This window comes from Ovis aries, chromosome 19 (genome assembly GCF_016772045.2).
Source record: "Ovis aries strain OAR_USU_Benz2616 breed Rambouillet chromosome 19, ARS-UI_Ramb_v3.0, whole genome shotgun sequence".
NCBI lineage: Eukaryota > Metazoa > Chordata > Mammalia > Artiodactyla > Bovidae > Ovis > Ovis aries.
Window position 1 is genome coordinate 1,017,944 of NC_056072.1, and position 25,846 is coordinate 1,043,789.

The following is a 25,846-nucleotide window of genomic DNA, read 5'->3' on the forward strand; positions in this document are numbered from 1 at the left end:
GCCCCTCTCAGGCAGCTCTGGACACACACACCCTGTGTTCCTGCCTTCCTGCCGTGGGCTCCTTCCTGTGGCCTGTGACACACAGAGGGAAGGGTGCGGGAGGGAGGGGCCGCTGCACACCAGGTACTGGAATGCTCTCCTCTCACCTGCACAGGTTCCTGTAAGCCCTGACTCAAGGCCAGGCCTGCCCGGAACCTGCAGGAGAGCTCGGCCCGCGGGGCGGGGCCCCGGCTGGGGTGTGGCTGTTCACGCACGGATGACCCTGAGAGGGCGATTCAACTCATCACCGCAGCGCGGACAGCAGCTAAGTGAAGGCTGCAGTCTTAATCTTCCCTCAAAGTCTCTTCCTGTCATTAATGCTTCTAATAAGGTTAAAATAAATAAATTTATATTAAAAGAAATAGCAAATCTTTGGTGCCAATAAAGCACATTTTGCCACACATCTGAAATATTTTACACACTTTAGGCGCAAACCATCTTTCATAAAAGCACGTGCTCTGCCTTTTTTGGGGTTCAGAAAACAAGACTTAGAATGTGAGTGTTCTGGAGGCCCACCCTCCCATAATCTCAGTTACAGGCCTAGTAATACCCATTTTTAATAAGTACCACAGCTCAGGGTGATCAACTCTCTAAGCAATGAAGGGTGAAGGGATTATGAGCACAATGTTCAGATCACAGACTGAAAAAACATTAACTGAGAAACTTCTTAAAAGAACACGAAATAGTGTTAGCCTGAAGTGTGGTGCTGGGCAGCAGGGCAGCTCCGTGGATCCGCGTCTGGAGGGAAACTCACCACGTCCGAGTGCTGCTTGCAGTCAGTGTAAATAGCACACTCATGGTGGCGGGGAAAATATTTTTCCTTGTTTCAAGTGGGCAGTGGAAGTAGTGAAAGCCTAAGTAAACTCTGGCCATTAGATAATAGGCCATTATAACTCTGGACGACTTCCTGAATGGCTCTAAAAAATGAGTTCTCATTTCCTGCCTGGAGAAAAGAGAAATATTAGGACAGCACTGTGTACACAGAATGTGAGCCTGCAGCGGGGCCATAGTGAGGAGAGGCAGAGGGGACAAAGTAGGGAGAGACAGGGATTGATTCTCAACTTAGAAGGGGGAGCAGAAAGAAAAGAAACACTCTGTTGTTTTGTGGGCCATCAAGCCCCAGATCACAGTCTTCTGCTCAGCCTGCAGCGGCCACGGCCCAGGGGACAGGGAGCAGCGGCCCGTGTACCTCGGGGGCCAGCACTGGGGCTGCCAGCTGCACGGCCGTCCAGTGGGCCAGGCAGGTGCCTGAGGTTAACTAAGCAGAGATGAGAGAAAGAAGTGAAAGCACTGCAGAGAAAAGTCACTCTGCAGCTCATAGGAAACCAGAAAACTCTGCTATAGTTGGTTTTGTTCCAAGATGTTGCCAGGAAAGGACTGGCTCACAGAGAAGCCGCAGCTTCACTTTTTCCCATGCTCTGGTGATACGTCTTTCCAGTGCTCTTGCTTCCTCCAAGGGAGCCAAATAATTGCACTTTTTTGGATTACCACAGTCTGTTTTTTTTTTAAATCTTAACCTGTAATTACTGATTTTAAGACATTAAGGACATTCTGGGTTGGAAGCCCTGGCTCTGTACTGACCAACTGGGTGAGCCAGAGCAAATTATTCAGTCTCTGAGCTTCACTTTCCTCACTAAAGCAGGAAAACTGTGCAGCAATACAGACATTTGTTGTTTAGTTGCTAAGTTGTGTCTGACTCTTCTCGACCCTGTGGACTATAGCCTGCCAGGCTCCTGTTCGTGGAACTTCCCAGACTAGAATACTGGAGTAGGTTGCCATTTCCTCCTCCATGGGATCTTCCCAAACCCAAGGATCGAACCTGTGTCTCCTGCATTGAAGGCAGATTCTTTACCACTGAGCCATCAGGGAAACCCATTACAGACATTAGATAATTCATAATAATTACCTAGCACAGGGCCTTGTACCTGGTGAACAGCAGCTACAGTAATACTATCAATACTGGTTTTAAGTGACTTGTGAGCCTCACAAGGAGTTATCAGTGGAAGAGGGTCGCCTCCCTGAGGGGCGGGGGGGATGTCCCCACTTAGGCCTGTAGTTGGCACAGACCAGACTCACAGAAGCACATTCAGAGGATGAAACACAGAGCCAGATGTGCATGAGCTCGGCCACTGAACCTGCACCTGCCACTGGGGCGCCTGTGACCATCAAGGATGCCCTGGGTAAGGAACGGGCACTGTGCCAGGAGACAGGGACCCTGAGTGTCAGTTCGTCCCTCTGCCTGACACTTAGCAGATCATGTTTAGCAGGATTTCACATCACTGATATTATGGTATGGCTAAATGAACATTCTAAATGCTCAAGGATTCTTGTCCAGTTAGTTCAAAAGTAATCTTCAGAAAGTAGCAGCATTTATGAAGCACCAACTATATCATTTATTCTGTATGTTGCTCCATTAGGTTTTCAAAGACTCCTTTAGAGACAGAATCACCCCCACTTTTATGGGAAAGAAAATGGCTCAGTGAGACAGAGCAGACATCTATGGGTGACTTCGGATCTGAAACCAGTGCCCACTTGACCCCACGGCCCACAGCATTCTGATCTACCAGATCATCCCGGAGAAAAGCAGATACAAGCAGAAGACTTAAAGAAGATGGAAATGATACTGAGATTTTGCAATATTAAAGGAATTTTCTGAAATGTAGTTAGAAAGGGGCAACTGAATGTCAATTCTAATACCTCAGGTAAGACACTTGAGGCAACTTTTCAAGCTGGTACATATTCTTTATATGATTAAATACAAAATAATGGTATGGATGCTTTTTATTCTAGGCAGCTGACTGTTGTCCACTTGGGCACCAGACACTTCTGAATGCTCCTGATTTTCTGGTGCCAGTTGACCCTTTGAGGGTCTAGAGAAATAAGGGGAGGAGACACTCCTTGGATTGGAGCACACCCTTCAGTAGATCAGTCCCATGGAAATGTGCCTTTGCCATGGTTCTTCCTCCATTTACTGAGTACCCACAATATGTGTGCTTGCTGCAGACTAAGACCAGGGCTGTGCTCCTCTGGGATTCAGATAAGCACTGAACTGGAGCTAGGAAAGAATGTGACAGGCAAGTGCTGGGGCCAGAATACGTGTTTCAGGATGGCACATCATGCCTCTCTGAAGGCCAAAAGCCAAATTCCTCTTCTCAACGATAGCCCTTCAAATATTTGAAGACAGCTACTATATCCTCCCTTAGTATTTTCCCAAATAAGCATCCCCAGGCCATCTCCATCTGTCCCTGTGACTCTCCTAAGTGCCTTCTCCATCTTTTGGCCAGTTTCAGTTTGCACACCCCTCCCAAGTAGAGCCCTGGAGCAGAGCACTTCCAATCAACACAAGCTCACCCAGCTTCATAGCCCTGCTCATTTCTTCACGCAGCTTGATCCAAATGCACGATGGGCACCATGCCTTTGCTTAGGTTTTATGTCAGAAGCCAAGGGATCTTGCAGATGTCATTAAGGTCCCAGATTAAAAGGGAGACTATCTGTGTGGGCCTGATTTGATCAGGTAACAGCTCTTAACAAATGTCCCTCCTGGCAGAGACACTTTGGCTGTGAAGAAGCAAACAGTCCTGCTGTGAATGTCAGGCAGCTGCTATGGCCAAGGGCCTCAGTTCTACAACCTCCAGGAAGTGGATTTTGCCATCAACCTGGATGAGAATGGAGGAGGGCTGGGAGCTCCAGATGAGAACCCAGCTGGATCATAGCACTGTGGGTCCCTGAGAACCTGGGCACCAAACGAGGTGACGAAGCATGTATGTTATCTGAAGCCACAGCACTGGCAGTGACTTGTTGCAACAGCCCAGTTGGGGCTCTTATTTCTTTATGGCAAGCTAAGCCTCACGTTCATGGGCGCATCTGTTAAGTCAGCTTTCCTTCATCCTGTATCTTTGCAGCTGGCTCTGCCTTGACCTTGCTGTTAATGAAGTCCCTAGGTCTGTTCCATTCATTGTGGTCCACATTTCAGGATTCTGATCTCGCCAACCTGTATATTCAAATTCCTCCTCCTTTATTGTATTTAAAAACCCTGGTTACTTACTGAACCTGGATGATCATTCCCAGCATGTCACCTACTGGACGCATGTAAGTAATATACAGACAGTGGACTTTATTCCACCAAACACTTCCAGAAGGCTTACCCAGTGGCTTGTCTGCATATACTTCACATTTTAATTTTTATTGAAATGTAGTTGATTTACAACACTTTGTTAGTTTCAGCTATAGAGAAGAGTGATTTGGTCATATATGTGTGTGTGTGTGTGTGTGTGTGTGTGTGTATACCTATATTCTTTTTAAAAAAAATTAGTTTCCACTATAGTTGACTACAAGTTACTGAATATAGTTCCCTGTGCTGTGCAGTAAGTCCTTGTTGTTTATCTATTTTACATGTAGTAATGTACAATTGTCAATTCCATACTCCCAATTTATCCCTCCCCTCTCTTCCCCTTTGGTAACTATAGCTTTGTTTTCTGTGCCTGTGTTTCTGCTTTATAAGTAAGTTCATTTGTATTATTTTTAAGATTCCACATATGGGTGATATCATATGATACTTTCTTTTTATGCCTGACTTACTTCACTCAATATGACAATCTCTGGGTCTATCCATGTTGCTGCAAATGCCATTATTTCACTCCTTTTGTAGCTAATATTCCACTGTATATATGTACCATATCTTCCTTATCCATTCACCTATTCATGGACATTTAGGTTGTTCCCAAGTCTTGAATATTGTAAACAGTGCTGCTACGAACTCTGGGGTGCATGTATCTTTTCCAATTAGTTTTTGTCTTTTTTGGATATTTGCCCAGGAGTAGGATTGCTGGATCATATAGTAACTCTATTTTTAGTTTTTAAGGGCACCTCCATTCTGTTTTCCAGAGGGACTGCACCAATTTATATTCCCACCAGCAGTGCAGGAGGGTTCTCTCTTCTCCACACCCTTTCCAATTTTTATTATTTGTAGACTTTTTGATGATGGCATTCTGGCCAGTGTGAGGTGATACTTCACTGTGGTTTTGATTTGCATTTCTCTAGTAATTAGTGATATTGGGCATGTTTTCATGTGCCTGTTGGTTATCGCTGTGAATTGTCTTCTTTGGAAAAATGGCTATTTATGTCTTTTTCCCATTTCTTGATGGGGTTGTTTGCTTTTTGTTTTTGAGTTGTATGAACTGTTTGCATAGTTTGGAAATTAAGTCCTTGCCAGTCACATCATTAGCAATTATCTTTCTCCCATTATGAAGGTTGTCTCCTTTTTGTTTATGGTTTCCTCTGCTGTGCAAGAGCTAATGAGCCTGCATTAGGTCCCATTTGTTTATGTTTGCTTTTATTTCTATTGCCTTGGGAGACCAACCTAAGAAAACGTGCTATGATTTAGTTAAGAGAATGTTTTATCTATGTTCTCTTCTAGGAGTTTCATGGTGACATGCCTTATATATTAAGTCTTTAAGCCATTTTGAGTTTTTGTGTATGGTGTGTTCTAACTTCATTGATTTATATGCAGCTGTCCAGCTTCCCAGAAACACTTGCTGAAGAGACTGTCTTTTCTCCATTGTACAGTCTTGCCTCCTTTGTCAAAAACTAATTGACCATAGGTGTGCAGGTTTATTTCTGGCTCTTGATTCTGTTCCATTGACCCATGTGTCTGTTTTTGTGCCAACAGCATGCTGTTTTGATTACTGTAGCTTTGTAGTATTGTCTGAAGCCTGAGAGATTTATGCCTCCTGCTTTGTTCATTTTCCTCAGAATTGCTTTGGCAATTCTTGGTCTTTTGTTGTTCTATGTACATTTTAGGATTATTTATTCTAGTCCTGTGAAAAGTGCCATCAGTAATTGGATAGAGATCACATTAAATCTGTAGATTGCTTCAGGTAGTATGGTCATTTTAACAAAATTAATTCTTTCAATCCAAGAGTATAGAGTATCTTTTCATTTCCTTGAATCATCTTTGATTTCCTTTCTTAGTGTTTTGTAGTTCTCAACATATAAGTCTTTCACCTCCTTGGTTTACTCCTAGGTATTTTTGACATAGTTTTAAACAGGTTTGCTTTTTACTTTCTCTTCCTGATATTTCATTGCTAGTGTGAAGAAATTAAACAGATTTCTGTATATTAACCTTGTATCCTACTACCTTGCTGAAATCATTTATCAGTTCTACTAATAATAGTTTTTGTGTGGCATCTTTACGGTTTTCTATATAGAGTATATAGAAACCTATGCATAATAACAATGGTGACTCTTTCTTTCTGTGGCCAGAAAGACCCTTTGGGCTGTCTCTGTATGATCAAACCAAGCTGTCTCTCCAGGTCTGTCTGCTGAAGCCAGTCACTGCGCACACCAGCAGGCATGCATCTTGGGCTGGGAAGCACAGTGATGTGGCCAGGACTGTCTGCGCTGGTCTCTCTCTGCTTTGTGGGGCCACATGCCAGCTTGCAAACTTTCCTCTCCAGCCTCTGAAGCTCCCTGTCTGTCCAGGCTGACCTCCTGGCCAGTGAGAGAGGTTCCCAGGGTGAGGTAGCCTTTCATCTATCATAGCTCCTTTCCGGCATGCAGGTCCCCTCCCCACACCTCCTCTTCTCTCTTTTCCCTTCATCCTGCCCATTACATGGAGATCTTTCTTACAGCTCTGGTTGTATAAGATCTTCTGCAAGCTTTTGTAGGTGTTCTGTGAGAACTGCTTCATATGTAGATGTATTCGATGGATATGTGGGAGGAGGTTAGCTCCACATCCCTCCACTGTACCATCTTGATCTCCTCTTCACATATTCTTTAAAACACAAGTTTGATTAATGAATTGCAACTTCTGAGGGGCAAGAATGATTCCCTTTCCTCAGTCTCTGATATCATCTGTAGACCCACCAGCGCCCTCCAGTCAGCCCTGCTGTAATTTAAAACTTGGGATATCTAAGGTGTCCCACCGCCTCACTTTATTTGTTACACTGCAGATCGGTTTTCAAGCCCCTGGGCATGACCTACTGCGGGTCATTCTCATACTGCATTCACCACAGACAGCTTTCAGCCAGGGCTCCAGACCACCAGCAAAGGTATCTGCCACAGTCCTTCTGGACTGTGGGGAGGGCTTGGTGGAGTGAGTCATTAAGAAAATCCAAAGGAAGCCCTTCACTGGAGTTCAAGGTTGACTAACCGTAAACTAAGGAAAGGAATACAGTGTTTTCCGTGCACTTCAGAGATCACGTGCTTCAGGCTGCCTGCGATGCTGACACTGCAGTGGTTATGAACACTGAGATCGAGTCTTCAAGTGGAGTAGGTGGGTGACTGTGCGCAGTGAATCGAGTTGTTCAACAAGAGGTGTCCACGTCCTGATCTCTGGTATCTGTGATGTGACCTTGTTTGGAAATGAGGTCTTTAAAGATGTAATCAAGTTAAAATCAGGTCATACCTGATTGGGGTCCTAATCTAATGACTGGTGGCAGAAAGGAGAAAATGAAATGGGGAATAATGTAATAATGTGTCTTTTATCCCTGTATGAGGTTCAAAGACTCTTTCTACTTGCTGGAGTACCAAGAATGACCCAAGTTCCTGATGCTGTAACAGTTCTAATCCAGATTTTGCCACTTTGTAATTAGCTTTAACCAAATTGAGTTTGAGGTTAATCACATGTCCACCAATGGCCTCAGTTTCCTGTTCTGCGCATGAGAATCATGACACAGATGCTATTTTAAACTGTGGTCTCAATTCAGAAGTGTGCTGGGAAATCATCTTAGTGGATTAAGACCACCATAACAAAGAAGAAAAAGAAAAACACACTGATAGAAAGAAAAGAAAATGGACAGTATCAGAATAACATTATAAACACAGTATTGTTTCATGAAACTTTATATATAGCTATGTGTAAATGTCATAATTTTAAAAATAGATTTCTCAGTTTGGTAATGTCTTAGAGCCATTAAACTAAATATTATCTTGAAACCTTTCTTGTGCCAATTTTTTATGAGTCCGATTGGTTTCAAAATCCCTTAGAGAATAAACAAGAAAACACTAACACTATGTTCTGAAGAGAGGAAAATAACTTGAGGGAAAAGAAAAATTCACTACTTTAAAATGATTTATTTGCCCATTCTCTTCCCAGCAATACCAAGGAGTTGTGCAGAAACAGTCGCTGCTGTCCTAGGTTAGGGGGTAACTTGGTGACTGCCTGCTCGTGAAGGGGAGGCTTGGCAGGAACCGAGCGGCTGCTGCCACCTCTGCACGGTGGCCAAGGGCAGGTGCACTCAATGCCGCAGCTCAAGTTCACCTGCACCACAGCAGGGACCTGGCCTTTGTTGGGAGTCTGCAACACACAGCAAAGAAGAAAGCAGATCCAGGGTGAACACATCTGCTTCATACCAGCGACAGGAATGGCCAAGAGGAGGATGCACGTCCCCTGTGAGTGCTGCGTTCTCCTCCTGCTCCTTGCCATGGATGAGGAAGAGGACTGTCCACAAAGTCCAACTTCTGGGGTATATGTCCCAGTCCTAAACTACGTCAAAAGATAATGTTCCCTCTGCTGCCAAAAGTCCATAACTGATAAACCACTCTGTTAATCATTTCCCTATCTGCAAGGAGCCCTGCCAAAAGCATGTTTCAAAACATGTTCTGCTCAAATTAAATTGCTTTTGCTTTACATTAGGAAAAATTCCACCAGGAAAACTATTTGACATAAACACGGTAACCATGTACTTTGTAAGCATTTAAACTCTAGGACTGACCTTTCATGCTTTGCTGTGCACCTTTAGTGGGCATTTATCTAATTGTCTAATGGTTGGCAGGGGGGTCTTGTCATTATCAGCACCCCAACTTCCAAATAAATGATTGATGTCACCAGGTAGCCCCGAGGTCATAGTGCCCCAGGGAGGAATGTCCCATGTTGGTCTCCACCCTGTCGATGTTGGTCACCTAAAGATCACACAGTATATTAAAAATGGACCAAAGGTTTAAGTCTAAAATGCAGAACTATGAAACTTTTATAAGAAGAGAAAACCCTCAGGATTTGGACTTTGGCATGGAATTAGACATGACATCAAAAGCACAATCCATAAAAAGAAACTGATCACCTGTACTTCATAATGAGAAAGGTTTGCTCAGCAAAGACCCTGCTAAAGCTGGAGTTAATACTGCAAACCACATATCTGACAAAGGACCCACAAACATATGAAAAGCTCTCAAAACACACAAATATTTGCTTCTGGAAACAACCTATCAGTCAGGGCAGGAAAGAGTAAAGAACCCTTTAGTGCTGATCTGATTTTCTCTTCTCCCTTTTGAAACCAAAACTGAGCATCAGGACTTGGTACCTGGAGGAGGAGGGGAGTCTGTGCCTGCATCACACTCTGTGCCACACAAGGACATGGGGCTACACACAGCAGCAGAGTTCCTGGACTGGTTCTCACCCCGCTCCTCTGTGGAGGATGCATAGGGGATGGAGTGGATGCTTTGGAACCCAGAGACCTCCTGCTGCCCAAGGGCTGCCCACACCTCTGTCCCTCTGCAGAGCCCACACCAGGGACCCATCATGGCTTCCAGGCTCTCGCCATCTCGGCCACGCTGGCGGCTACTTAATACGACAGGCTCAGCAACTGGAGCATCAGTGTGGTCTCCAAGCTGACCAGCACAGATAAACATACAGGTGGAGAGACATGTTACAGTTTGTAAGCACAGGTCTCCTCAGGGGGTTGAGACCAGACAGAAGAAGCTTATAGACTCTTTGTACACTCAGGTATTGTTTGGCTTAGTACAACCAGCATTTAGTCTAGGTCTTAGGGAAAGTCAAGCAAAAAAAAGAGCAGTGTTTCTCCACAAGCGTGGTTCCTCTGGAGACATGGGGGGCCTAAAGTATGGCTATGAGAAGGGCACTTTCTGGCCCTGTTGTGGTCTTTAGGGAAGCGATGGGTGTGTTGAGGGCAGACCCTCATCTGCCCTCCACCCCATCACAGTCCCACAGCTGTCATTCTGAACACCCCCCTCCCCCACCCCCGTCCCCCTGCCACAGGCAAGGGACACTCAGGAACTAGAAGCCCTCCACAGTTTCTAGAAAGCTGCAAGGAACACATGCAGCCTGTTCCTGACTGTTCTCCCACCCAGACAGGACAGCCAGGCCTGCAGTGTACTTTACCCGAAGGAGTCAGCTAAGGTGCCCACCCACACCCTCCACACCCTCAGCACTGCCGGCTCACCGGCAGTCGCCTTTAACTGGTGAAACACAGCAATCCTCTGAAGCTTTGTGAGCCAAACCAAACAGATCAAAGGCATCAGAGCCTGCTCTGCAGCCCCAGCCCAGGGGACAACGTCCAGCTCTCTGTCACCACCTTAGTTTAAAAGAAAAGGTGAGGGTGCACCCAGGAAAGCACCTCTCAGAGTCTTCTTCCCGTGAGTGTTTCACTAACCCAGCACCTAAGAGCCCCATGGCCTCACAGGAGGTCTCCTTTTCCAGGAGCCTGGATCCCTGCTCTGGTCTGCTTTCAGCTCTCTGCTGGACTTGGGTCGTTTAGTCTATGAGCTACCCAGCCTGGCTTCCCCTGGGCTGGCTCCACTCGGGAGGCTCCGTTTCTGTCACAATCACACATCATCAATCTAGATATTAAACTAGGAAGCGTGTGCCTGGGCACATGACACATACATGCTTTTCACTGTTAAAGAGAGAAAAGGAAGACAAAGATTTTCCTTCTGAGTAAATAGCAAGACTGAGATTAGAAAATTAAGCAATTAAATTGTATAACAGCTGATGTTGTACAAATATTTATTTACTATTTTAACCACACAGGAAAATAATTTCGCAATCTTAATATGGTCTTTTACGCTGAAATTCCCCAAGGTTCTATGCTAGGCACACTGATGCGTTATTAACAATAGCACATTTAGCACAGAATATTGTCCATTTCCAGCTAGGTGTACAAAGAAGGAAGATTTGATCCAAATATCTTCTTTGGAATCTTTGAATCTAAGTAATTATAATTGATCTCACTAAGACACTGAAGGACTTATCAACTCCTCAATTACTACATAGGCATTTGTTCAAAAATTGTGCTGACATATTGGTACTAACACGGATTTCTGTACAATTTTCATTCTGCCTCTATAGGTCCTGTGATGGCAGCGAACTCAGTTTTCAAGCACCAAAGCAGAGAAGGTTCCGATCTTTGGTTGCTTGTCAACTTCTCTCATTCTCTGTTTTATTCATCATACGTTTATTGACCATTTACATGGCAATGCCAGTGCTGGGGTGGCTGGCATGACAAAGACCTAGAGGAAGTGAAGGGGTGATATTCAGGTAGGGGAGGGACAATGCATGCCCAAGTAACTTTTCTTCAAGAGTGAGCTGTATCCCTTACAAATGAAATGAAAAGGAGTAGAAACTATTTCCTTGCAAGGGAGACTTTTGGAAGAAGTAGGTATCACTGAGATGAGCTCTGTAAAACTGATACAGAAGATATAGGTGAATGTGTGTACGTGTGTGTGTGTGTGTGTGTGTGTGTGTGCATGGTTGTTTTGTCTGGTGTGTATGAAAATAGGTGAACCAAACAATAGAAATAAAAAAGAATTATTCTCTTGACATTAACTATATTCCTAAGTCCAGGCCACACAATATACTGAAAGTTTCGATCAGTATAGTATTTGACAAATTTCAAGTTGATGAAACACCACTAATAGAATGTCATAACAAAGAGCAGCAGTACCTTAAGTGAGATTTTTTAATGTCAAATGCCCCATTCATTTCCAGGTCGTAATGGGTAACTGCTGGGCTGGACAAGGACAATTGCAGTAAACACACTTGACATTTCCAGTTTATCGAGATGACCGTGCGGTGAGCGCGCCTGTCTTTGTAAAGCTCTGGGCTGCACAGCTTCACTGACACACACACACCACTGAAATCAGCCCCTCTGACTCAATGTTCTTCTTAGCTCGGCAAATTTTGATTGGAGAGTTGATTTGCACGGATTTTTGTGCAATCCTATTTACAAACCAACGGGAAAACAAAACAAAACAGTGCTCCAGTCCCAGAGTACATCGTGGAGCTTGGTGCTTGCCAGCAGTAGGCAGCTACAGCACACTTGTGATGGGCCTGAGTGCCTGCCTCACTTCCCTGCTGCCACTGGCTTGCCTCCTGGGCATCCCGGTCAGGGGAGCCCTCACTTCAGGGAGCAGGCAACTTGTAAGCAAGTTCAAGAGGACGTATTCCCCAAATTTGGGTGGGGCACAGCTATATATCAGCTGTGATGTGACCAAAACTGGGGGAAAATTCAGGTTGACAAATGCGTTCCAAAGCACACTGGGTTTCTCTTTTGTTTGTGTTATCGTCGTTGCCAAGTCCACTCCTCCATGAGCACAGTCTGAAAACTGTTTCTATTATGAAAGCCCTGAGATGAGAGCGTCTGCCATGGTGTTTATAACTCGCTTGATTAAATGACCTCCAGAAGAAGGGCTCAAGCAAAAGGAATGCTGTCACACGTACCGAGGAGCCTGAGGCCTCAGTCGTGGGCAAGGGAGGCCAGGCCATCAGAGGTGGCATTCCACCTGGTGGAGGTGACTGGTTCCTCTGAGCTTTGTCTTCCACTGTGCCAATCACAAGCCCGCAGCCGGGGGTCGCCTAACCCTGCTCTACCACTGGGGGACAGTACCGCCACCTGGACACTCACTCAGTGACCCTCACTCAGTGACTTCGAAATGTTCTATGACAGTTTTAAGAGGGTGATGAAGTGACTTCACCAGAGTGCTTTGGCTTCTTGAGGTTGTTCTTATATTGGTTTTCCATTAACATGACTGTTAGACTCTTCACCAAAGTTGTCTAAGATAGATTTCTGAAATACAACCTCATGGTTCAAATTCTGGACGGAAAGGTTTTGTTGAAATATCCTTCTTTAGAGAGCTCTTTATTTGGTAATTATAATGATAGGTTAGCTATTTAGCAAAAACAGTCTGGATTTTGACAGCTCACTAATTGATCTGCTGTTCTTGTTTAGTCACTAAGTCATGTCCCACTCTTTTGTGACTACAGCCCACCAGGCTCCCCCTGTCCATGGGATTTTCTAGGCAAGAATACTGGCGTGGGTTGCCGTGCCCTCCTCCAGGGGATCTTCCTGACCCAGAGACAGAACCCACGTCTCCTGCATTGGCAGGTGGATATTTTACCACTGAGCCACGAGGGAAACCCTCACTAATTGATTACAAAATTCTTTTGACTTCAATGCATGGTTCATTTTGTAGTCGCAGTAGTTTATAACACGAAAATAAGGATCCCTAAATATAAGACATTCTTTAGTAATACTGTACATCTACTGCATCCTAGAAAGGCCACCCCGAAATATGCCTCACAGGCATATTGATTAATCTGAATTAAAGTTACTTAACAAATAGCTGAAAACAAATAGAAGAAAAGGTATAAACCCCCCATTCTGACCCTCGTCTTTCCCCCAGAAAGTGGGAAGCAATCTCCCATGTGAAGGTGTCCTCCCTGTACCAAGAGGGTAGAAGGCATCTTTACTACCAGATACATGGAATTCAAAGCTGGGAAAGCCGTACAAATGAGCTCTGCCACTTAATTATTCTGCTGTCCCAAGCACAAGCCCCTCTGTTTGTTAAATCTTCACAAATAACTCCTTCTGAATCTAAAATGATATAAAAACAGTCTGCGCTGGTCAGTTTGGGGGTCCCATTTCTATGAGGCCTTTGTGCATATGAATTAAACTGTTTTTTCCCTCCTATTAATGTGTTTTGTGTCAACTTAATTACTAGACCAGCCTAAAGAATACACAGTGGCTTCCCAGGTGGCTCAGTGGTAAAGAATCCTCCTGCCAATGCAAGCGCTACCACGCTAAGTTGCTTTAGTCGTGTCCGACTCTTTGCGACCTTGTGGATTGAAGCCTTCCAGGCTCCTCTGTCCATGGGATTCTCCAGGCAAGAATACTGGAGTCGCCATGCCCTTCTCCAGGGGGTCTTCCTGACCCAGGGATCTCATACACATCTCTTATGTCTCCTGCACTGGCAGGTGGGTTATTTACCACTAGCTCCACCTGGGAAGCCCACCAATGCAGAAGACATGAGTTCAATCTCTGGGCTGGAAAGATTCCCCTGGAGAAGGAAATGGCAGCCTACTCTAGTATTCTTACCTGGGAAATCCCATGGACAGAGGAGCCTGGAGGACTACAGTCCGTGGGTCACAAAGAGTCAGGCACGACTGAGTGACTAAAGAACAACAGCAAAGAACGCAAGAGTGGCAGAGAGAAATTATTCCCTCCCTGAAACATCCTAGGTAAGAACCTCATGTGTTCAGGGAACAGGTAGGACGTTTAAAATAATTAGGTATTAAAAAAAAAAAATCTCTGTTAGTCTCAAAACAAGTGGTCTTTCACATTGAGTAAAAGAACACGTCGCTACTTACACTTCGTTTCTATTTTATAAACAAACCAGGGGGAACCAGCTGAAAACTGGTGCTCTAGTTTGATGACATGCTCATAACTTTCAGTTCTGAGAGAGCCAGGATGTAAATGCAGCAAGGTATTAAAGTTATGAAGTAACTGGTCAGCCAGGAGGAGACTCAAAATGGAATCTCATAGTGACCATGTGGTCCTTTTCCCAAGTGTTTTTGAGGATCTGCATGGGAGTCATGGTCAAAACAGATACTGTGAAACATTTTCAGCATGACTCAGAGCAAGTGGGAAGGGCGGGGAGCCAGCCCCTTTGTTTTCTCTTGGGGTTAATAGTGAGCACCTTAGACTGAGCCAGAAGCCGGCAGGAGCAGAGCTGCTGCCCCTGGAAGGCTGGGCAGTGGACCAGAGGCCAAGCAGGGACTGCTGGCCACACCCAGGACGAATGGAGCCCTGCTCACATTCAGTGGCTCAGCCCCCACCGCCTCCGCATCCAAGTGAAGGGTGCAGCTTACACTCTTGCTCAGAAAGGGCTAGTTTAACTCAATCTAAGACATGATTATTTCAGCTTTAAAGGGGAAAAGGTGCAGGCAGTATTTTAACTATAATTTGCCTAAAAGTTTTTTCTTATGGAAGATATACATCCCAGTAGACAGAGTCTTCAAAGAAAAATATATTATAACTGCTTAACTGACAGAGTAGACAATATATTTGCCTTTTTTTTTCTTTTTTTTTTTTTTTGCCACCATGTGTGTGCTTGTGGGATTTTAGTTCCCCAACCAGGAATTGAACCTGGGTCCTTGAAAGTAAGACTGCATGAGTCCTAACCACGGGACCAATAGGGCATTCCCCACCAGGGGGAAAAATATTTCTTTTTAATGAAGCTGATGACATCTTAAGAGGTGGGGAAAATGAAATCTGATGTAGGTGTGGCTGTCTCTATAATTAACAGGGTGGCAAAGGAACAGAAATGTGGTTCAGACGATTCTAGAAAGTACTCTAGTTTCTGCTCCTTGATTTCCTCATGGGGAAAATGGCACAGAGTGGATATAAATGCTCTTAACTGTAGTTAAGAGCCCATCATGTTATGTAAATTCAAGACTGAGTTCACACTTGAACATTATGGAATAACACACATTTCACATCCCCAAGGTCACATACAAAGTGTGAGCTGCACTCAAGTGGCATTCAGGGAGAGACATGTGTGCATATCACAGGGCGTCCACACTGCACATCCCTTCATCCAGCAACTGCAGACGCATTTCTGGCACATGCTTTATCCACACACTGTGCTAAAAAGTTTTCCAGTGAGTATTTGATTTTATTCTCACACACACACACACAAATCTAGGAGCAAGGCACTATATTCACAGTTTTTCACAGATGAGGAAGCAGACTCGGGGGAGCCCTGGGCAGCTGGTATGGATGGTCAGCACTGTCCTTCACCAATCTGGACTGAGAGAAGTCCTTCAGTTTGGGGAACAGTCATGGATAATTAAGTGGTTAAATGACAGAAAGAAGACTGACAGGTAGCATACTGGCCTTATTTCAAGGGAGGAAAAGAATAACAAGGTGCCATGAAAGTGATGGTACAGAGCAAAGCCTGAGTGCTTATGCACAAGCAGTGAGATGCTAACATGAGAAAATTTAGTCTAGTTGTTAGGAAACTTTCCAGATGGTGAGTTAAACTGACTGTAGCCATGTACCTTAAGGAAAAAAAAAAAAAGTCGTAGGCATATGACATTTTAGAAACTGGCAGATTCACAAGGAAAGGAAACAGGTTCACTTGGAGACGTCAGGTGTCTTGACACCTTTTCACCTGTCCCGTCATCTTGCCAGGATCTCTCTAAGCAGACAAAACAGCCCACTGTTAAAACCTATCGTCAGTATTTACCTAAACACATCTGAGCAATTTGACTGCAGTGCAGCCAGCAGTCATACAAAGACTAAACGACCATTTCTGGCCCCACTAGAGGAAACAATTAATGGGCAAATGTGCTGGTAAGAAGTTGTCCTTATGTAGCTGGTGCCTTTGCATAGGAAATCACTTCCTTAAACAGAGAACCCGGCACCAGCAGCACTCATGACAGCAGGTAACACAGCACGTGCCAGGCACAGCCCCGCTTCACGCCTTCCAGAGCCCTGGGAAGGGGTCCTCCCCAAGGACATACGGGTGCAGGTTCCTCGCGGAGCTGACCAGACCCCATGGTCGGTGCTGGGGGCGGAGAGCTGCGGTTTACACTTGTTGGGCTGACTCCAGGGTGTGCCTGCTCTCCCCGCAGTGACTCGACACGATGAATAAAGCTCTGTATCACTTGAGCAAGCAGCATGTGCTGAAGTTTGTGCAAAGTTCCCTGAATAAGTCACTCCCAAATTACTCTGCTAGTAACAGCAGTGACACCTGGACTGATGTTCTGGAAAGCAATAATTTAGTTGGCACTGGAACTTTATAAAGCATACCCGCTTCACCTTCTAGGAGGTCACAATCAATACGAGAGCTGCTCGCAGAGTCATGATCAAGGAGGTGCTGGCACCCGTGTGTCCCTTGCGGAACTCCTACCAGGGGCAGCGCTGGTCCCAGCACTGACAACAAGAGGTCTTCAGGTTTTCCTACACTGTTTTCTCTGTGCTACTTCCTGACCCAACCTAAGAGAAAGATGTGCTGCAGTACTGGCTCTACTCTGATTATGCTGCTAAATTACTGATTATTTTGCCTTGCCTTGCCCAGAAAACCATGTCAACTGTCTTCCAAGAGATAAGTTACATTCTGGAACATACAGAGTTACATGCGACCTAAATGTGCCATGAGTATATTTGTAAAATAAATTTTGGTTTTGCTTGCACTTTGCAATACAATTTAGAAAGATGGTAACGATAACCCTGTATGCGAGACAGCAAAAGAGACACAGATGTATAGAACAGTCTTTTGGACTCTGTAGGAGAGGGGGAGGGTGGGATGATTTGGGAGAATGGCATTGAAACATGTATAATATCGTATATGAAATGAATCGCCAGTCCAGGTTCAATGCATGATACTAGAGGCTTGGGGCTGGTGCACTAAGACGACCCAGAGGGATGGTACCGGGAGGGAGGAGGGAGGGAGGTTCAGGATGGGGAACACGTGTGTACCTGTGGTGGATTCATGTTGATGTGTGGCAAAACCAATACAATATTGTAAAGCAATTAACCTCCAATTAAAATAAATAAATTTATACTTTTTAAAAAAGAAATACAATTTGGAGGGAATTATGTGATTCTATACTGATTTGAAACGTAAACTGCAAACATATTAGTATTTAAGCAAAAGTGTATCTCTTTAGAGTTCTTGTAAGCTACACATGTGCACACATAGAGGCACACACAGGCACATGGGTACGAGTGTTTAGGAGGGAAGGACGGTCACAGTCTAAGAGAGAACAAGACACCCAAGAAGCCACTGAGTTGCCAGGACTCTGCCAACATGCCTGGGCAGCTTGTGAGGAGACAGCCACCGAGCCCTGGTTTAACAGACACCCTCAGGCTCTCTGGTTTCAATTCTTTTCAACTAAAACATTAAGAGAGAACTTTTCATCTGTTTCTTGAAGATTCTGAATTTTTAAAAATAGGCAAAACACAATAATAAGGGAGAGAAGCAAATGGAGGTATATATTCAAAACTTTCTTTCCTCTTGCCGTAACCCCCAAACACACAAAGTCAGTTTTGGAAACTGTATCCTCTATGAGTTTTCTACTGCCGCACACAGCTAGTGGCCAGGGGCTGACAGGGCCTCTTCATTCCCGCAGCGCCTCTTGCTTGTGAGCAGGACATGAGACTCCTGCGGGCAGTGCTGTGAGCTGCCGTGTTGCTCGGCCTCGGTAGTCAGCATCAGGGGACCCTTCTGGATCTCACAGCAGAGGCCGAGGCACAGAGGGCGTGACAGGGGCTGGCATCTACCTCTGGGGCTCATCTCCACTTGCCTCCTGTTTAAACTTGGCACAGACCTCACCTGCTCCAAGCGACTGAAACATCCAGCGGGATGTGTACATCCTCGTTGCCATGGAATAAAGAAAAACTTTACAAAGCTAGGATTAAGTAGGATTCTTCTGGGAAGAAAGCCCATCGGCTTTGTTCATTTCTTTTTCTTTTCTCCACCTCCTTTCCCTTCTGTGGGACTGATGTGGGGTGCAGGGCGGGGTGGGGGGCATTATGAGGAAGGCAACACTGATCAATGAACCTAGCGAGATAGGAGGAAACCCAAGCCACGGTCTGTGTGAGTTCCTCCTGCACATGCTTTGCTTCTGAAATCAGTGCTGATTTTAGACGAGAGGATCATTTGTCAATGGCCATCTCCATAGGCCTCCTCTTTCATCTATAAAACGGGAGATTGACCTGGAGAACACACGTCCTGTTCTAACTCCAGCATCTCATCATTTTTAAAAATGCTGTTCCCAGTTTCTTCTATGTGAGTATGTGTGTACATATGTATTTAAATCTTAGAACTCTAAACGGAAATTAGATAAAAAATTCAACACTCTGGCTCTCTTCCCACTCCAATTATGGCAGTCCTCTCCAAAATGGGTAAGCTAGCTATATTTCAGGCAGTGGAGGTTTTGCTGAGGCAGGAAAGTTGGTGATTCTTACAATCACCTAGATGGGGAATAAGTCAGGCAGTGATATTAGGGGGCTCAGAAGAGCACAGGTTCTGGGATCAAAACCTATGCTTGTCTGACCAGAAATAAAAGAAGGTGCTATGCAATTAAAATATCAGAAAACAGGAGCTTCTTTACTCAAAAAAGACACAATGTATCCCTGTCATTTTTCTCATGCAGCCTGGGATGGGAGAAATGTAACATTCAGAGAAAGGTAGGATAAGGCATGCAACTCTTATTCTCCTTTTAAAATAATGTGAAACCTAGTTTTCTAACTATATTTGTGTCCTGCCTATGCATTTCAAGTGTGATATTTGTGATGTCTGAAAAATAATGCAGCCTGCATTACTCTCTCTTAGAACAACAACAACAAAATAGCTCAGGTAATATCTTAGTTTAGTACATTGTGTTTCTGGAAACTATTCTGAAAGTACACTATCTGAAAGTTAAGCAACAGGATTCTGTGTATGGGTAGGGCTGTGCGGAGAGGGGAAGAAAGAGAGAGAGAGAATGCATGTTTGTGTGTATAACAGAACCTCTGTGATTAGTGGGGAAATCAGTTTGGGGGAGGCACTGTAAAGATTTTCTCCTCCAATACTAGGGAAGTCTATTTAAGCATCCTCTGGGGTCACTGCATCTATCCGACTCCACTGTTGGTGGCCTAATATTTAAACTCAAGTTGGCAACGTCACAGGAAGGTGGGTACTCACCACGGTGTTGTGACCTAGAAGGTCTCCAGTTCTTGAGAGGACGACAAAGTGAGTAGGGAGCCTGCTCCTGATAGGCAGAGTACCTGATGGGCTATGGGGCACCCAGAACTGAGCAAGATGGGAACTGATGAGCCTGCTGAGTTGGGCCTATGGGGACCTGTGAGGGAATCAGGATGGATGGAGCAAGGGGTTCTTCTAGACCTGGAATTGCAGGCCCTGGCAAACACTCGCTGTCTCTTTTTCTGGGGTTGTTTATTATTCATTCAACAAATACTTATTGGACACATATGTGTAGCACAGCCATCACTAGGGCTAAAATCGCCATTGCTGGGTGGTTATAAGTGACTTCATTCTGCAGCTGAGCATACGGAACTCCATAAGTATCAGTGTAAATACTTCTTTTCACATGCTCAGCAGTGCCAGGAGGATCACTTGTCTTAATTATTTGGATTTTAGAGGAAAAATTAACTGTAGAACTCTCACCTGGTTTCTTTACCTTTCTTGAAATGAGAACTCCATTCAAAAATACAGTAAAGGGTGTCTGGGGGAGAATGGATATATGTGTGGCTGAGTCCCTTTGCTGTCCACCTGAACCTATCACAACAATGTTAGTCAGTTACACACCAATACAAAATAAAAAGCTTAATAAAAAATACAGTAAGAATAAGCCTCATATCCAACTCTGTAGTCAGTCTGGAACTGAGAGTCTCAAAGCTATATTTTATAAGAGATGTTAGAGGGAGCCCAGCCTGCTGCTCTGTGGTGGGACTGGAGGGAGGAGGCAGGCTCGAGAGGAGGGATGTCCATGCGGGATATATCTATAATTATGACTGGTTTGTGCGCTGTATGGCAGAAATCAACACAACACTGTAGGGCAATTATGCTCCAACTTAAAAAAAAAAGAGAGAGAGATGTTAGTCTCCTGACCTTTCTCTAAAGAAAAAGGAAAATCAGGAAAAAGAAGTGGCTACTGTCCCCCCTTGGAGAAGGAAATGGCAACCCACTCCAGTGTTCTTGCCTGGAGAATCCCAGGGACAAGGGAGCCTGGTGGGCTGCCGTCTCTGGGGTCGCACAGAGTCAGACACAACTGAAGCCACTTAGCAGTAGCAATGTCCCTTAAGGGTCCTGGAAGTTCAGTAACAAAGCCAGACCTCTCTACCCGGAACACACGTCCTAACACTCCTCCCCTGCTGCCCACCCCAGCCTGCTCCTCCACTCGGCTCCATACATTTCCAACACAAGTGTGGAGGTGAGCCCCTCTCTCCTTTCAACTCTTCCCAAGTATGCTCTTAGATATTGACAGAATACTGCCTCTAGGCTGATGGCGCTGGCATGCTGACTACCACAATAGCATTTTATGGAAAACCCCAAATGAACTTTTTGGCCAACCTAATAAATTGCAGCAATATTTTCTTAGATTAGTTTCATAAGGCGAAAGAAATAAAAACAAAAATAAACAAATGGGATCGAATTAAACTTAAAAGTGTTAAAAACAAAGGAAATCATCAACAAAACAAAAAGACAACCTATAGAATGGGAGAAAACATTTGCATACAATGTGAAAAGGGATTGGCATCCAAAATTATTCAAACAACTCATATAATTCAATATAAAAATCTAATTAAAAATAAGTAGAAGACATAAGCACACATTTTTCAAAGAAGATATACTGATGGCCAACAGGCACATGAAAAGATGCTCAACATCACTAATTATTAAAGAAATGCAACTCAAAACTACAATGAGGTTTCACCTCACACTGGTCAGAATGGCCATCTTCAAATGGTCTACAAATAATAAATGCTGGAGAGGATGTGGAGAAAAGGGAACCCTCCTATACTGGTGGGAAAGCAAATTGGTGAAACCCTCATGGAAAATAGTATGAAGGTTCCTTAAAACACTGAAAATAGAATTACCATATGATACAGCAATCCTGCTCCTGGGCATATACCCAGAAAGGACACATGCACTCCAGAGTTCATGGTAGCGCTATTTAAAACAGCCATTGCATGAAAGCTACCCATGTTCCTGTGGACAGATGGCTGATGCAAGAAAGTGTCCCCCACCCACACACAAACACATGAGAATATTACTCGGCCATAAAAAATGATGAAGTACTGCCATTTGCAGCAACATGGGTGGACCTAGAGAATATTATACTTAGCAAAACAAGGGAAACAGAGAAAGATGAATACTCTATGATATCACTTATGCATGCTTCTGCTCAGCTGCTCAGTCATGTCTGACTCTGCAACCCCATGGACTGAATCCTACCAGGCCCCTCTGTCCATGGAACTGTCTAGGCAAGAAGACTGGAGTGGGTTGCCATTTCCTACTACAGGAGATCTTCTTGACTCAGGGATCAAACCCACATGTCCTGCGTCTCCTGCACCAGCAGGCGGATTCTTTACCACTGTGCCATCTGGGAATCCCAATATAACATATATATATGAAATCTTAAAAAACAATACAGATGAATATATTTATGAAACAGAAACAGAATAACAGATATAGAGAAAAAGGGAGGGATGGGAATTAGGAGTATGGAATTAACAGATATGAACTTTCATAAATAAAATAGATAAGCAATAGGGATATACTCTATAGCACAGGAAATTATACCCATTGTCTTGTAAAAACCTATAATGGAGTAAAATCTGAAAAAAAAGATAACTGGATCACTATGCTGTATATCTGAAACTAACACAATATTGTAAATCAACCTTACTTCAATAAATTTTTTTTTTCAAAAATGAGAGACAGCCAAGATATCATCCAAGACACAGTCTGTGTCTCTCCATGCAAAAGATACTCACCAAAACCTGGTGGAGGACCTCCAACAGCTAGGCTGATGGTAGGAACCCAGGGGGCAAGCAGGAATAAGAGATCAGGCCTGAGTCCCTGTGGTGAGAGTGCTGAGTCAGAACTGCCAGAGTAACAGGGAACATCAGGCCCCAGGTAACAGCACCAGTGAGGTATCTCAGAGGTCCACACTGGAACACCAAGATCTGGCTCTACCCAGCTGCATGCAAACACCACTGCTGAAAGCCTCAGGCCCAATAACTAGGAAGGTAGGAACACAGTCCCATCCATCAAAAAAAAAAGAAATGACAAAAAATATATGTTACAGATGAAGAAGCAAGGTAAAAAGTTACAAGACCAAATAAATGAAGAGGAACTAGGTAACCTATCTGAAAAAGAATTTGGAATAGTAAAGAAGTTTCAGAAATTAAAAACAGAGTGGAGAAAATGCAAGAAACATTTAACACACGTAACAAAGACCTAGAAGAAATAAAGAATAAACAAACAGCTATGAACAACACAATGAATGAAATTAAAAACACCCTAGAAAAATCAACAGCACAATAACTGAGGCAAAAGAATGGATAAGTAAGCTGGAAGATAGAATGATAGAAATAATTGCTAAAGAGCAGAGAAAAAAGAATGAAAAGACTTGAAGACAGTCTCAGAGACCTCTGAGACAATGTTAAATGGACCAACATTCAAATTACAGGGTCTGAGAAGAGAAAAAGAAAGGGTATGAGAAAATATTTGAGGAGATTACAGTAAAAAACTTCCCTAACATGGGAAAGGAAAGTCACCCAAGTTCAGGAAGCCCAGAGAGTACCATAGACGATGAACCCAAAGAGAAACATGCCAAGACATATATTAATCAAACCCATAAAAATCAAACACAAAGAAAAAAAACCAGCAAGGGAAAAGCAAAAAATAACATACACGGGAAACCACATAAGGCTAACAGCTGATTTTTCAGTAGAAATTCTGCAGCCCAGAAGGCAGTGGCAGGATATAGTTAAAGTGATGCAAGAGAAAAAGCTATAACCAAGACTACTCTACCCAGCAAGGGTCTCACAGCACACTTGGTGGCGAAATCAAAAGCTTTCCAGACAAGCAAAAACTAAAGAGGATTCAGCACCACCAAACCAGCCGAACACAGATACTAAAGCAATTTCTATAGGCATGAAACACAGGAGAAGAAAAAGACCCACAAAGACAAACCCAAAACAATTGAGAAAATGGCAACAGGAATATAAATATCAACAAATACCTTAGATCTAAATGGACTAAATGCCCCAACCATAAGACACAGACTGACTAAATGGATACAGAAATAAGATCCGTCTATATGCTGCTTGTAAGAGATCTATTTCACATCTAAGGATACATACAGACTGAAAGTCAGGGGATGGAAAAAGATATTCCATGCAAATGGGAATCAAAATAAAGCTGGAGTAGAAATACTTATATCAAAAAAATGGAATTTAAAATAAAAACTGTTACATGAGATAAGGACACTACATAATGATCAAAGAATTAGTCCAAGAAGATGTAACAATTATAAATATCTATGTACCCAAAATAGGAATACCTATAAGACAAATGCTAACAACCATAAATAGATAAATCAACATTAACATAATAATAGTAGGGGATTTTAACACTCCACTTATTCCAATGGACAGATCATCTACAGAGAAAATAAGGAAACACGAGCCTTAAATAACACTTTAGATCAGAAGGACCTAACAAATATCTTTAGGACATTCCACCCAAAAACAGCAGAATACATTTTCCCCCCCAAGGGCACATTCTGGAACATTCTTCAGGATAGATCACATGTTGTGTCACAAATCAAGCCTCAGTAAATTTAAGAAAATTGAAATTGTATCATGCATCTTTCCTGACCAAAACACAATCAGATTAGATATCAAGTAACAGGAAAAAATTCTAAAAATCAGAAACACAAATAGACTAAATAACACACTTCTAAATAACCAAGGAATAAAAAAGGAAATAAAAAAGCACACAGAAACAAATGACAACAAAAACACTATGACCCAAAACCATGGTATGCAGCAAAAGCAGTTCCAGGAGGAAAGTTTAAAAAAGAAGCCCTAAGAGGGAAGGAGGAGAGTAAAAAAGTTGGCTTAAAACTCAACATTCAGAAAACTAAGATCATGGCATCTCGTCCCATCACTTCATAGCAAATAGATGGGGAAACAATGGAAACAGTGAGAGACTTTATTTTGGGGGTCTCCAAAATCACTGAAGATGGTGACTGCAGCCATGAAATTAAAAGACGCTTGGTCCTTGGAAGAGAAGTTATGACTAACCTAGACAGCATATTAAAAAGCAGAGATAATACTTTGCCAACAAAGGTCCGTCTAGTCAAAGCTATGGTTTTTCCAGTAGTCATGTATGGATGTGAGAGCTGGACTGTGAAGAAAGCTGACCACCGAAGAACTGATGCTTTTGAACTGTGGTGTTGGAGAAGACTCTTGAGAGTCCCTTGGACAGCAAGGAGATCCAACCAGTCCATTCTAAAGGACATCAGTCCTGAGTGTTCATTGGAAGGACTGATGCTCAAGCTGAAATTCTAATACTTTGGCCATTTGATGTGAAGAACTGACTCACTGGAAAAGACCCTGTTGCTGGGAAAGATTGACAGCAGGAGGAGAAGGGGATGGCAGAGGATGAGATGGTTGATGACATCACTGATTCTATGGACATGAGTTTGAGTAAACTCCAGGAGTTGGTGATGGACAGAGAAGCCTGGTGTGCTGCAGTCCAAAGGGTCACAGAGTCGGACACCACTGAGCAACTGAAGTGAACTGAACTGAAGAGGGAAGTTTAGAGCAATACAAGCCTACCTCAAGAAAGGAGAAAAACATCAAATGGACAACCTAACCTTACACTTAAAGCAACTAGAAAAAGAAGAAGAATGCCCCCCCCCACCCCACCGCCTCCAAAGTTAATAGAAGTAAAGAAATAAAAAAGAACGGAGCAGGAATAAATGAAAAAGAAATGAAGGAAAAAATACCAAAGATCAATAAAACTAAAAGCTGGTTATTTGAGAAGATAAACAACATTGATAAACCATAAGACAGATTCATTAATGTAAAAAGAGGAGGAGACTGAAATCAATAAAATTAGAAATGAAAACGATGTTACAACAGACAACACAGAAATACAGAGGATTGTAGCAGACTACTACGAGGAACTATTGCCAATAAAATGGACAATCTCAAAGAAACGGACAAATTCTTAGAAAAGTGAAAGTAAAGAGTGCCAGTTGCTCACT

The 25,846-nt window shown here is 43.5% G+C and overlaps 1 protein-coding gene and 1 long non-coding RNA gene across 3 annotated transcripts in view; one reads left to right on the plus strand and one right to left on the minus strand.

The window, feature by feature from the left end:
* LOC132658162 (uncharacterized) overlaps positions 1–21,952 on the plus strand; it is a 28,312-nt gene extending 6,360 nt beyond the window's left edge. Inside the window, exon 2 of the long non-coding RNA XR_009597331.1 lies at positions 155–21,952. This is a non-coding gene — a long non-coding RNA (uncharacterized LOC132658162). The remainder of the gene's footprint in view (positions 1–154) is intronic.
* The window catches only part of EGFR (epidermal growth factor receptor), a 214,480-nt gene that overhangs the window by 136,986 nt on the left and 51,648 nt on the right, over positions 1–25,846 (minus strand). The gene's annotated exons all lie outside the window — the stretch shown is intronic.